The sequence below is a fragment of the Vulpes lagopus genome, chromosome 18 (genome assembly GCF_018345385.1).
Source record: "Vulpes lagopus strain Blue_001 chromosome 18, ASM1834538v1, whole genome shotgun sequence".
NCBI classification, from domain to species: Eukaryota; Metazoa; Chordata; class Mammalia; order Carnivora; family Canidae; genus Vulpes; species Vulpes lagopus.
In genome coordinates this window covers 39,588,803-39,603,515 of record NC_054841.1, presented here as the reverse complement: position 1 = coordinate 39,603,515, position 14,713 = coordinate 39,588,803, and the positions used below count along the sequence as shown (strand labels likewise).

At 34.8% G+C, this 14,713-nt stretch overlaps 1 protein-coding gene across 2 annotated transcripts in view; it reads right to left on the bottom strand.

Moving 5' to 3' along the window:
* The window catches only part of MACROD2 (mono-ADP ribosylhydrolase 2), a 1,912,080-nt gene that overhangs the window by 1,440,075 nt on the left and 457,292 nt on the right, over nt 1-14,713 (bottom strand). The window lies entirely within an intron of this gene.

Sequence of the window (14,713 nt, the reverse complement as noted above, 5' to 3'; positions counted from 1 at the left end):
ATGCAAAGTTTTAAAATAAAACAATATTACTTCTTATTTATAAATACATATGTCTATAGAACTATGACAAGCAAAAAGATATACATCAAATGCATGATAACAAGTATCTTCACGTGAAGGAAAAGTAAAACTGGGAAGATAAGTCAAAGAGGTTTCAATTTTATAATGTTTTCTTTTATTTAAAAATATGACAAAATCGGGCAGCCTGGGTGGCTCAGCGGTTTAGCGCCACCTTCGGCCCCGGGCGTGATCCTGGGGTCCCTGGATCTAGTCCCATGTCGGGCTCCTTGCATGGAGCCTGCTTCTCCCTCTGCCTGCTTCTCCCTCTCCCTGCTTCTCCCTCTGCCTCTGTCTCTGCCTCTTTCTCTCTGTGTGTCTCTCATTAATAAATAAATAAAATATTTTTAAAAATATGACAAAATCTTCACAGACTTGAACATTGGAAATATTACTTTCTCAGGATGAAGTATAGGGAAGAACTCTTGGGCTACAGAATGGAGGCTGTAGCTTACTTGAACTGAGGGCAATTCTCAGACAGAAGGACCGATAGACCTAGTAATTACTGATTCTTCTGTTCTCAGAAAATAACTCTGAGGGTTCAAAGCTATTTCCAGAGAATGAGAATTAGACATGGGGAAGAGATACTGAATGGCAAATGCCATTCACATCCTGGATGAGAAGCCTGATGGGTCTTCTCTGAAGTCCTCCAAGTTTCAGGACACTTCTTCCTTCCAACCCTTATGTGTTCAGTCAGCTTCTGTTGGATTCCTCCTTCCCTCCTCCTACTCCTAGCCTGGCCATACATGGCCATACTCTATGCCTACTGGCCATACAAATTAAATGGCCCATCATTTCAGTTTTGTAGGATCCCTCACTCTTCCACAGAGCCAAGTAATTGCCTGAATAGGGATACCCTGCTATTTCTTGTTCCTCTTTCAACAGTGCTTTGCGAGATAGCCTCAGCAAATGTCCTGTTCTAAACAATATGTTTAGCTCACCTTTTCCTAGTCTGGTAATGTTGCATGAAGCTGGAATACTTCATGTACTAGGATAAAATAATTTCTCACTCTGGGCATTTAAATGCTTGAAAGAAAGGTTCCTTACAACTACTACTATAGAGTATGAAATGAACTGCTATTAGAATAATTTCTGTCTATATTTATATGTAAAATCTGTGGGTTTACTTGGGGTTAACTAAAGCACAATTACCTATATTATCTTCCAACAAAAGAAACTCGCCTCTACCACACACAGGTATTTAGATTTCTGTTATCCAACAATCCAAGTTACTCTTCTTTATTTGGATATAACATCACATATCTTACAATTATCTAGCACTTTTCATCTCTCAGTTTTAGAATATAATAATAATAACTACAGTAATAACCACTTTGTATTTGAAAAGCACTTTACAATGAGCAATTAGTTATTCCACTTCTACAAAGTTGCTACATATTATAATCATCTTTTCAAAGAAGGAAACTAGGACACAAAATAATGAATTTGTCCTAACTCATGAAAAATAAACAACAGCAAAAGCTATTAATGACTTCTGGCCAAAACCACAACTTCAGCAATAAGTGATCATGTAAAGTTAAAGGACTCTGAGTGGAACAAATCCTCAATGTCTGTGACTAGACTCATGGTATCTCCTTGGATTTGTTGCTATTCAGAAGTGGCCAGGTTCATTCCTCCCTATACTCCACTGCACATCTCTAGCTTGGAGTCCAATTAAGGCAGCTCCAAGGAATGGAATAGGATTCTTAACAGCACTGAAATTAAAAAGATTATAAAGCAGCTTTTAAAGAAACTGGCCCACTTTGTATTACTATGGAGCCAAAAAAGATACAGTAAAGAAAACCATCCCTCACCCGCCCCCATAAACTGAAGGGATGTAGTCTAGTAATCCTACAACACAAGAGACGTGACCTATACTATTTTCTTGGACTTTTATTTCCTACCGTGCCCTTAGCAGTCACATTCAGAGTCTCCTTGCGGATAAGGAATGATATTTAAAACAGGAATTCTATAAATTTTTTTCCTTTGTATACTATTGAAAAGAGTATACCTTTAAAAAAAAAAAAAAAAAAAAAAGAAAAGAGTATACCTTTAATACAAGGAGATCAGCTGCACAAGCACACTATACCAGATCTACTATATAATTAGATAGATAAATAGACATATTCTGGCAGCTATGTAAAGTACTTCTGAACTCTAAAATATTTTGTTGGGGGGGGGGCGGATATAAATATCTGCATCTAAGAGTTTGGGTCCTATTTAGCTAGCCAAACACAGTAGGAAAGCTTAGAAAAGCCCAGAATTTTTACAAGAAATTTCCATGTCTCAAAGGTTTTTGCAAAATTATTTTGCAATTATTTATTCTTATCTTTGAGTATGATGTACCTATCTAAATATTTTTTAACAGAATTACTTAAGCTTTGCTTTTTTCCCAAAAAGTTAACTATGAGACAGAATTATAAAAGTAATGTCAAATGTTTAACAATTATGAAACTACATTTTAAAATACAACTCCTCCAAATCAATGAAAACAAAATAACTTAAATAAGTATCCAGTTGAAAGCATAAACACACAGAAAAACTATCTTTTAGAGATACATACTGAGATCAGATATGGAGGAGGAATCCATATATTAAAAGAGATGAAAGTGACATAACAATTAGGCAAATAAAACCTCTCATTTGTATCCCAACTCAACCAAATATACTGTAAAAAATTATAAAGGAATAATCCATACACTACTGGACATTTGATAATAGTAAGGAGCGTTTTTTTTAAATTTAAAATTTATATTTTATTATGTTAAAATAAAAATAGAGGAAAAATACAGCCCCTACCTATTAAATGTGCATACCAAAATATTTATGAGAATGATTCTTGGATTTGCTTGAAAATAATCTAGGTTTTTGAGTGGATAGAGGTATAGATGAAACAATATTAGCTATGAGTTGAAAGCTGTTGAAGCTGCATGATGAGAAAAGTGGATTTATCACGTTACTCTATATACATTTCTACATGTGTAAAATTTTCTATCCTAAACTTAGAAAAATAATAATACAATAGAATTGTCATAACAATCTTTTTTGAGGTGTGAAAGATGGATTCAAATTCCTTTTTAAGATTACGTTTTGGTAGTTCTCAGCAAGTCTATGATTAATTTTCTTTTCAATATTTATATGAAAATTATTTTGCCTCAATACTGAGTGATAGTTTTTGTGGATAAAGAAATTCCAGGTTAATAACAATTTTCCCAAATATTGCTTTGTTGCCTTTTAGTATCTATTGCTGCTGATAATTCAGCTGTTAGTCTAAACGTTGTTTCTTTGTAGAAAATTATTTCTGGTATCATTGAAGTTTTTATTTTTCTCTTTCATATTCTACATCTTCACTATAATGTGTTCACTTCTGGATTTAATTTAATTTTTCCTCACTCAAAATCAGTATGTGCATTCTATGGGATAACATTTCTGAGGCAATTGTGAAAAATCATCAACTATTAAGTCTTCAAATATTGCCATTCTTTGAATCTTTTACTTTCTGGAATTCCCATTGTATACATACAGGATACTTTCCTTCAATCAGTCTTCTTTCTATCCCATCTTTTCATATTTACCATTTATATCTCTGTGATGCATTCTGGGTAATTCCTACAGTGCCATCTTCTAAGTCACTAATTCTCTCTCTGGTTAGGTCTAACATTTTATAAAATCTGTTATTAGAGTTTTTAATTTCACATATTTCACTCAGGATTTCAATTTGTTTCTTTTTCACATCAGCCTCTTTTTGGTATTTTATCATTTTTCTTAGAATTTCAATTCTAATTTGTATGCCTTTAATTATGTTAAACATATTTATTGGTATTTTCTATTCTCTATTTGGATGCTATCTGACTACCTTTGTTTCTTGGGAGTCCAGGTTTTTTTTTTTTTTAAGATTTATTTATTTACTTTAGAGAGAGGGAGTGCATGTACGAGTAGGGAGAAGGGCAGAGGGAGAGAATCTCAAGCAGGCTCCCCACTAAGCAAGGAGTCCTTTGCAGCGTTCAATTTCATGACCGGAACCAAAACCAAGAGTCAGAGACTTAACCAACTGAGCTACCCAGGCACCCCTATTGGGAGTCGAGTCTTGATGCTTACTCTGACTCTTGCATATTTGGGATGCATTTGGGACTGATTCCTCAGTTTTTTTCATAATAGACTCTCTTTTAGAAGAGTTTTAGGTTTAACAGAGAAATTTAAAAGATGTTACAGAGTTCCCATGTACTTCACACCAAGTTTCCTGTACTGTTAATATCTTGAGTATGTACACTAATTGTTTGTTACAATTAACAAACCAATATTAACATATTATTATTAACTAAGTTCCAAGTTTATTAACATTTCCTTAGTTTTACCTAATGTTTTCTTCTGTTTCAGGATACTACATTACAGTGAATTGACAAATTGTAAGTTCCTCTTAGTTTTGAAAGTTTCTCAGATTTTCCTAATTTTTGATGACCTTTATAGTTTTGAGGCATACCAATTAAATATTTTGTAGGATGCCCTTATGCCCTTCTATTAAAATTTGCCTGAGGATGCCTGGATGGCCCAATCAGTTAAGAGTTTGACTCTTTGTGTTGGCTCAGGTCATGATCTGACATTTGTGGGATTGAGTATCTCATCAGGCTCTGTGCTCAGCACAGTTTGCTTCAGGTTCTCTCTCTCTCTCTCCCTCCTGTTCACTCTCTCTCCTCAAATACATAAATAAATAAAATCTTTAAAATAAAATAAAATTCATCTGATATTTTATTCATGATTAGATTACAGTTATCAGTGGTTGAGAGGAAAATAACATGAAAATGAAACAATGAAATAATTAAAATTGCATTTTCATTAAATCATATTAAAGGTATATCTTACCAATGTGATTAATCACTGCTGGTTGTGACTTTGATTACCTGGGTGAGGTAGAGTTTATGAGGCTTCCCCACTGTAAATTTTCTCATGTGTTTTATAACTTCTGATAATTGCATCATTTTGCTATGGCTTTTTCTTTTGTGGGAATACCCTGTGGCCTTCTGTTGGGCATTTACCTGCAAAGTGATTTTAAATTTTCTTTGATAGTAACCCCTAGGACCAATTTTTATTTTAATTTCTTGGGTCTGGGATTCTTAGACATAAGTGATATAAATTTAAATACTAAACACAATGAAGTTGCAGGCCTGGGACATTTACTGTTTAGGTGGGGGGAGTCTTTCTTATAACTTTCTTGAGCCAATGGGGAATTTTTTTCAAATGTAACAGATCTTGGCTTTTGATAAGAATCTAAACCTTAACCTACTTTATACAGTTCTATTTTGTATCCACAAATGAGAACTATCCTCAGACCTCACCGTCTGTACTACCATAAAGGCATCTATCATATGATTATATTATAGTTCTGATTCACTTTGTTTTTTCAGTACTCAATTGTTTATAGCATCCAAGGATTCTCATTCCTTCTTGCAAGCTGAAATACTTAAATTATCATATTTTACCCATAATTTATGTGAGTTTGTTGTAAAAAGGTTTTTTATTTCCTCTACCATATTTTTGGAATCTAAAATTATTTCCTCAGTCTTGCTGGGTCTCTTTCCCCCCAGGAATACATGTGTGAAAAACCCCTTTCCATGCTATCTCTTCTGCAATGATACCACTATTTTATCCAAAATTTTCTAAGTCTCAAAGGTTAATATTATTAATAGGGAAAGCAGCTATCACAATGTATGTAGACTATTTCCTCACATGATCAATGAAAGATTTAATAAAGATAAGATATATCATTTTAACTTAAGTGCAATTAATATTTTAAAATAAACTAAACTTCAGCTGCGAAAATTTAAGAATAAATGTTTTTACTTTACAGATCCTCCTTGACTCATGACTGGGTTACATCCTGATAAATCCATTGTAAGTTGAAAATATAATAAGTCAAAAAAGTATTTAATATACCCACTACCAAAGATCATAGGTTGGCTTAGCCTACCTTAAATGTGCTCTGAATACTTACATTAGCCTACAGTTGGACAAAATCATCTAATACAAAATCTATTTTATAATAAAGAGTTGAAATACTTCATGTAATATGTTGAATACTATACTGAAAGTGAAAAACACAGAATTGTTGTATAGGTACAGAATGGTTGTAAGCATATCAATTATTTATCCTCAAGATCACATGAACGACTGACAGCTGAGGTTTACTGCCACTGCCCAGCATCACAAAAGCATCATCCCGCACATGGCTAGCCAGGGAAGAGATCAAAATTCAGAGTATGGTTTTAATTGAGTGTGTATAGCTTATGCACCTTCATAATCTCAGAAAATTGTGCCAAACCCTTACGTGAGCAATCATCTGTATTTTTCTTCTAAAGGTTGAACACAAGGATCACACAAAGGTTTTATGAAACACCCACAAGCTAATTAAATAAAGCCTATGTCAGAGAAAAGAATCAATTATCTTTAATAAAACAAAGCTATGAACCTAAAAAGTGATTATTTATTTTAATTAATCATAATATAGAGGTTATGGTGTCAATGTTCACACTTCTATTTCTAAGTAACCTCCCATTTTCATATCCTAATATTTTAAATTAGAAGTGCATTACAAAATCAATTCATTGTTTTCAATGAGAAACCCAAATCAAGTAAAATATTAAGAGATTACTGTCCATAAATCTCATTGTCCAATGCTTTTCAAGTGTGAGTTTCAACAGCTAAGCCAACCTTCTTAAAAACTTTTCCTAAGGTATATCCTTGATCCTATTTCTAAATGAACATCAAATCTCATTAACTGGCACATGAGCAGTATATTCCCTAATTGGAAATGTATCCTTCCAGGTTCTATCAGCTATGGCTGGAATGAAAAGAGGCATTTAATCTGCATAGGGCTACCCCTTCGACAGGGTTTTTAGATGGTGCGGTTTCACTTAGAAGGGGGAGTAGGTATGCAGTCAATCGGAAGAATAACTTTAAAATTTAGCTTTAGACTAAAGACATCATGGTGTTCAAAGTTAGAAGTGGAATAAACAAAACATGTCCATGGAATGGCCATTAAAATAGAAAAGTTCAAGCACAGATATGACCTGGACCTCACACTCCTCTCCTTCCTCCACCAGGAAGCATCTGGAAGGCTTAATGACAAATGGCAGACAGGATTAGGGCAACCACAGCTGGGTCAAACTCCTACGAATAGAATTAGACAAGCTTATGTGGAATGAGAAAATCATATAATCAAAATTCAACTGGTATGAGCAGCTGTAGAGCTAGTCCCTAGACTGAGATGCAGGTAAGGTCATCAGAGGAGAAGGCATGGCAGGGAGGAGTCTGTGCTGGGGTTGACCACCTTGCCCAGGTTGACTGGTAGATGTTTGCTCCCAATACCACCAGCATCAGAGCTCCTTTCTTCAGTTCTAAAATGGGTTGACCCCATTTTAAGTGGCATGCCTAGATGGTCAGGCATCCACTGTTTAACCAAGGTCCAGATATTCTGACTGAAGAGTTAGGAGGCTAACTGAAGTAGAGCAGGGTGTCTATATGATTTCTAAATCACACAGTAGGAAATATAACTGAGTGGGTCCTTTCCTTCCTCTCCTGGTAAATCATATTCATCCTCCAAGCGTGACCTCTTCTGGAAAGGCTTCCCCAACCACTCCAAGATGTTGATTTCATCTTTTCTGCTTCATTTTTCCCGTATTAAGAATCTTTCCAGTTCTCAAGATGATGTATAAATAAAAATGTTTAGCTCTAACTGCACCTACTTGTAAGAATCTTTGCTATCTCAACATCAAAACTAGTATAAAAGAGGTAATCAGACATGCTGTTGACTGAAAAGGGGGGGTGGGAATGAAAGGAAAGAAAAAAGGTGGGGAATGAGGGAAGGGAGGAAAAGAGGGACAGAAGAGGGAGGGAGAGGGGACAAAGGCAATAACTAAATGTTGTCAGATCTGGCCTGACTCCTGGCCCCTGTATCCTCCTTCTCTCCTTCCTCACTTCTCAGTCTCCTGACCTCTAGGAGGCTTAACATTCTGCAGTGTCTAGGATCAATCCTCCCTGAGGCAGTCAAGATTTAAGCCTATTTTCTATGGTTTAGTATCATGTCCCTTCCTGTCACTCTTATCCTAAGACTGGGTCCCTGACTGGCCAACAAGGCCAGGGTTCCTGAGTTTCTCTTTCCATACTGCTCTCTCTCAGAACTGAGATCATTACCACCATCCAGGCCCATGGCTGGGACCCCTCCACCTACTGAGCCTAGGCCAGCTGGCTAACTCACTGTCAGACATGCTTTATGACCTCTCTTCAGGGGCAACCCAACAACCTACCAGCTTTCACTGGCCTTGGTCCCTCTCTGCTGATCAGCAGCAGCAGATAATGCTGATCATTCCTCTCAGCATGCTCAAGGCCTGGCCAGATCTCAAGGTTCAACAAGAGTGAAACACAGAATCTCTGTGGGGATTTTTGAGCAATGGAGTGATATATGCCAGAGGAAGGCTCTTTGGTGTGTGGAAAGAGGGTGAGAAGGCAATCCACTTTGCCTGTGAATGTTTACAAAGTAATTTATGAAAAACAGCCACTTAAACACACTCAAAAAGCTCTTTAAATATGTTGTTTTCCATGTTAGGAATTCTTAGAAACAAATCAGATTTTTTTGTAAAAAGATTATTTTTCAGCACATCTGTTTTGCTTTTTAAAGAAGGAGTCTGATACCTGAAACACTTGAAAGAACCTGAGGAATTATATCAGTGAAACAGAGACCGTGATTAGTTACAGGAAAAGGGTGTGTTTATTGCCAAACCAATCATTAATACTGATACACAGTAGTGACTGAACCAGTGTTTGTTGAATGAATGAATGAACATGTCCACATCTATGTGTTTATATGTAGAAGAAGGTGATAGGTGGATGGAGATTTACCAATGAAATCTATTGCATAACACCAAATAGTTTTATGATTTCAGGGCTTTTAAAGCATGTATTTTGATATCTCACACAAACTCCATGAACATATAAGTGGACTTTAATAACAAAAAGCATTAGGAGTTCTCTCTGCAAGTACAGACTATCTAAACAAGAAATAAGAGACCTCAGAGGAACAGTTATTAACCCCAGGCCACTGAACCTTATTCATCTAAGGGGCACAAAGAAAGCAAGAAGCCTTTGGAAATGGTAAAGGTGATAAAATATGCTATATCTCATTCTAGAAAAATGGCTTTCACGTACTACTTAGTGGTAGTTGCTTATACTTAGAGTTTTAAGATTAACCCGCCACAGAAACACCTCAAGGATGAGCTAAAATTATAGTATTGATACAAATATATGTGTGTATATGTTTAAAACAGCAGCCCTACTAAGTTATGTGTATAAAATGCCAACCTTAAATTGCCACTTTGTCAGGAAATGTCATTTAAATAGTCTAACATTGTGCTTCAAGGTTTAGCACTCAGAGGCTCTGACAGACTGGAAAAGGAAGCAAATTCCATGAATAATGTCCTATTTGGTCTATCAGAAAGTACTGGTCTTATGTTAATTATTGTGACAATGAGAGGGAAAATATCTAAAGTAAGAGATTATAAATTTTGTTCTGGTCTATTTAATGCAATGATCTAAAAGAAATCAAGGAATTAACTCTTTAATTCTGATTTTTCTTTCTAATTCTGCTTCTTCACATAATTTGAGGCTAGATGCAAAGATTGTTTTTTTTTTTTATTATATATTCCAAAAGTACATCACAGGACTTTGTGCATGTAAGACATTCTTATTACAGACGAGTGAACAGGTATTTAAAATGCAATGTATTCTAAGACTGAACCTCAATTACACAAAAAAAGTACATGAATCTGGGCAGCAATCCAAAGCAATCCAAATACTGTAAGACAGTGCCATTGTATGTACTTTCAAATTATCAATTGAGGCTGAGACTTGTGAAAATAAGCCAAGGAAAACATCTCCATATCCCAGATACATGTTTTCCTGTCCTCTCATTCATTTTTCCTGGTATAAAGTTATTTACCTGAGCACAGAAATAGCAAATCAGAAGAACAAATATATATTAAAAATCACAGAGGAAAGGCAAAGAGCTCTAGAGTGGAAATCAAGAACCCTGTCTTCTCATTCAATGTTTGCCCTTTATAAGCTATATAACATTGAAAAAGTCACCAAATATCCCAAAGTCTCATTTTGCTCACCATTAATTTAATAATAATAATAAGAAGAAGAATAACACTGATCTCATTTGAACACTGTGGCAGAGAAAGTTACTATGTATTTACCATATGATTTCCTCTTCCTGGAAACTGCAGAATCCATTCTTCCCAGTCTTCCTTGTGGTTAGGTTGAATGGGGGGTGTGGAGGTGGTTGTCACCTGCCTAAATTCTAACCAGTGAAATATGAACAAAAGTGATATACGCCATTCCCAAACTGGTCTGTAAATACATTTCACAAGATCCTCTAGCTCTCTCCTCCTATACTGTGACATTCTTAGCAGCCACACATCAGACAGTGTAGCTTATATCCCCCTCAGTCTCTGAATTGCCACCTAGAGGAAAGCATAAGTAGGAGAGCCAATAATCCTATTTAGCCAACGATGTGAGCAAGAAAGGAAACTCATTTTATAAAGCCATTAAGATTTTTAGGCTTATTGGATACCACATATAATATAGCCTATCCTTACTAATAAAATGGCAAAATTAGAAAATAAATTTTACTTGGTTTATATATTAATGAGCTATACAGCTAGCTATACAGGGTAGTATTGGTAGCAATGATAGAAAGCTTGTAAAAACTTATCAGAAATTCTAAGGTATTTTTGACATTATACCATTACGTAGGTAACATAAAGTCAATCACCACAGACCAGTCAAATACTTATGTAAGAAATTAGCATTTGTCTCTGCCTTTAATATATCTAGGAAATAAAGACAGAGATGATCCATTTCACCTGAAATGATTGGGTATTTGTAACCTCATCACCTGTGTTTATTACAATGAATGAAGTCTGATCTGTGACACTAAATTTCTAGAAAGAGTGACCTCTAGCCCAAAGATAAAAATTCACACCGGTGTGAAGTGATTCTCTCACTTTCAAATAAGAACTGAGAGGATGATAGTGACCTTTTTTTTTTTTTTTAATCTCCTTTTAGGAAACCATTCTTCTTGGATTATAAGCACTCAGAAAAAAACAACACAATGTGAAGATTTTACAGATAATACAATTTTATATACACTGATTTTGTCTAAATTTCAAGTACTATTTACATACAATTGGGGGGCTTCCTGAGGGCCTGAAAAAATGGTACCTAAGATAGCATTATTATTTTCTCGATCAAATTGTTTAGTCAATCAATAAATTATTCCCTTTAGAGATTTTTGGAGATATATTAATTCAAGAGAATTACATCAATTCAATTGTCCCTTATTGGATAATTATTAAGTGTTACTTTACAAATATCACTGACAGGGTTAAAAAGATTTGTCATAGAATCAGAAGACTAAAATTCCATTCAAAGAAGGATAAAAATGTTCCTTAAATTTAATTTCAGACATGTACTCTAGAGCAATCTTGACATATCTGGAAGTACATAAATAAATTTAAACCCATCAATGACCTACTTTAAAGAAAGAAATTACAGCCATATTAAATACTTGCAATTTATCTTTATGATGATGCCAAGTCACTAATTTTAGAATTTGGAAATTAGAAATTATAGCAAAAACTGCATTTTAGCAAAATCAACAATCTAGAGGCAGACAGTAAAGTATATACTTCAGGTAAACAGAAACCTAAGTTTGCCTATTTCTGAATTTCTTGACACTGCTAATAATTCATAATGTATCTTCTCACACAGGTTAGAAGAACCATAAGAAAATACAGGCCAGATCACTAGAGTTAATTCTATATACACATATACACCAACTGTGTTTCCACATACTGAAACAAAGCAGCTTGGTAAGGCTTTCTGAACAGTAGCCTACCTTTCACTATGGTAGGGAACGACTTATTGCCTATCAAAACCCCCACTCTCCCCTTCCTTCTTAGAGAACAAAGCCCTAATCCCAGCAATTCCATTTTTAGGTATTTATCTGAAGAAAATTAAAATGCTAATTCAAAAAAAACAAGCACTCCTATGTTCATAACAGCATTATTTACAATAGCTAAGCTATAGAAGGAACCTAAATATCCAGAGACAGATGAACAGATAAAAATATAGGAGATATATATATATATGATTTTAGTTTCCAAATAAAATGTGTGTATATAAATATAAGTATATATATATGTATATATACACACACACACACACACACACACACACACACACACACAATGGAATAGCACCCATCCATACTAAAGAATGAAATCTTTCCATGTGCAATAATATGGATGGACCTGGAAGGTAATATGCTAAGTAAAATAAGTCAGACAAGACAAATACCATGATTTTACTCATGTGTGGAATCTAAAAAACAAAACATCATTAAAAAATAACAAATAAGAAAGCAAACAAAACAAAATAGAAACAGACTTATAGATACAGAGAACCAGAGGGTAGGAGGGTAAGATGGATGAAATAAGTAAGGGAAATCAAGAGGTACAACTTTCCAGTTATATAATAAATAACACAGAGAGATGTAATGTACAGAACAAGGAATACAGTTAATAATATTGTAACAACCTTGCATGATGATAGATGATAACTAGACATTATAGTGACCACTTCATAATATATGTAAATTTTGAATCATTATGTTGTACACCTGAAATTAATACCACTTTGTATGTCAACTGTTCTTCAATAAGAAAGGGAAGGGAAGGGAGAGGGCAAGAGAGAGTGAAAGAGAGAGAGGGAGAGAGAAGGGAGAAAGGAAGGGAGGAAAGAAAGTGTTTCAATCTCTCTGGTAATGAGATCTAAAAAACCTGCAGAATCTTCTGACCCTGCCCTTGATTTACTAAAAAGAAGTTTCTTAAATACGTCACTCCACTTGTCACTCCATGACCTAACACACATCTGCTATATGCCAGAAGTACCAAGTTCTTCCCCCTTCTTCCGCATGCCCATTCAAGAAAACTATTGTTTTTCCTTAAAATTCTGTTTGTGATTATCTAAGCTTCATTGAAACAAAAGATAAACTTGGCTCATGTCAACCTGTGTATGTGATATTTTCCACTATTAAAATATATTGTTGTTTTTATTTCCTTTGTAAAACAGCTAAGATCATTACATTTTAAATAGAAAGGTATTGAGGTAAGTAATAATCAGTATTAATTAAATATAATCTGGCCAAAAGAAAATACAACACCAAGTACTTTTTGATGAGTGCATTGCCTTCTGGAATGAAATTACATACATCTACAAATGACCATTTGGTAAGTTTTAGGATAATGTAAGATTTCAGAGAAAGCTGCTTAAAGAAAACAGACTCATCTTTTAGGGGCCAACTTTTTCTTCCCCCAACTTTCTTATTCCTCCTGACCCTCATATCTATAATGGCTAGAGCTCCATTTACTCCAGTTACTACCATGGACCCCTGAGTTCTATGCACTAGGGGAAAAAGACCAAAAAAGTAAGAGTTTTAATGTTTGATGAGACCATGGAATTACTCTCCCACCAGCTAGCCATGCCTGCAGCTCCCCAGGATCATGGGAAACAGGGGCTCATTCCATCCACCTCCGTGGGCCACACACAGGCACTGGGAAAACTACTTTATAAGAGTGCACCATTTTCAACAGAACCACATCAGCCGTGGGCCCAGGGCTGGGTTGGCCTGTAAAATGCTGCGAACGGTCACAGGGGTCAGCTAGGGTACATTCACGGGCCACAGGTCGGGTCAGAGGAAAAAAAAAAAAACCCACTCCCACTCTCTAGTCTGTATCTAGACTACTTGTACATGAGAAAGATTTTTCCTATTTAATAGTATTCATCAAATTTGTTAAAATACTAATGTGTTTTGTAAGAATATCAACACTATGGGGGATTTATTTTAATAATGTTTTCTTTACAAAAGAGACCTAGAGATAAAAATTCACTGGAACCCAACTCTGAAGGAAAATTTTCCCTTCTAATTTCCCAAAAATATAATGAGAAATCCTGTCAATTTATATTTTCTAAAGTACTTTAGGGAAGAAAACAAGAAATACTCTACCATAGAATGTACATTAACGTGATAATATGAAGAGTACTTTCTAGATTTACTTTTCTATATTTCTATTTCCAGGATTCTGTTTTCTAAAAATCTATTGATTCCTATATATGAACAATGATTAAGATTTTAGTTTCCAAATAAAATTTACCCAATAACCTCCTCATGATGGCCAGGGAATTTTTTTTGAAAGCCTAAATCTCAGTGCAATTATATTTACTTAAATGATATACATGAAAAGAAGGAGCAAATGGGGAAAAAAGAAAGAGGAAGAGAGAAAACAAACCTATTTATGTCTACCTGGGTCTAACACGACTGTATTCTATTGTATATTTTCCCCCCTACTATATTATAGATGGGCTAGGAAAGTTCTCATCTTTCAACCCAGAAATTAAAATAATAATAATAATAATAATAATAATAATAATAATGAAATTAAAATAATAAACATCTCCAAGATTTTGGTATCAAAAAAATACTCTCTTCATCTCAATTTGATCTCATTTATTCTCCTCTAAACAAGCTAAGAGAAAAAGCAAA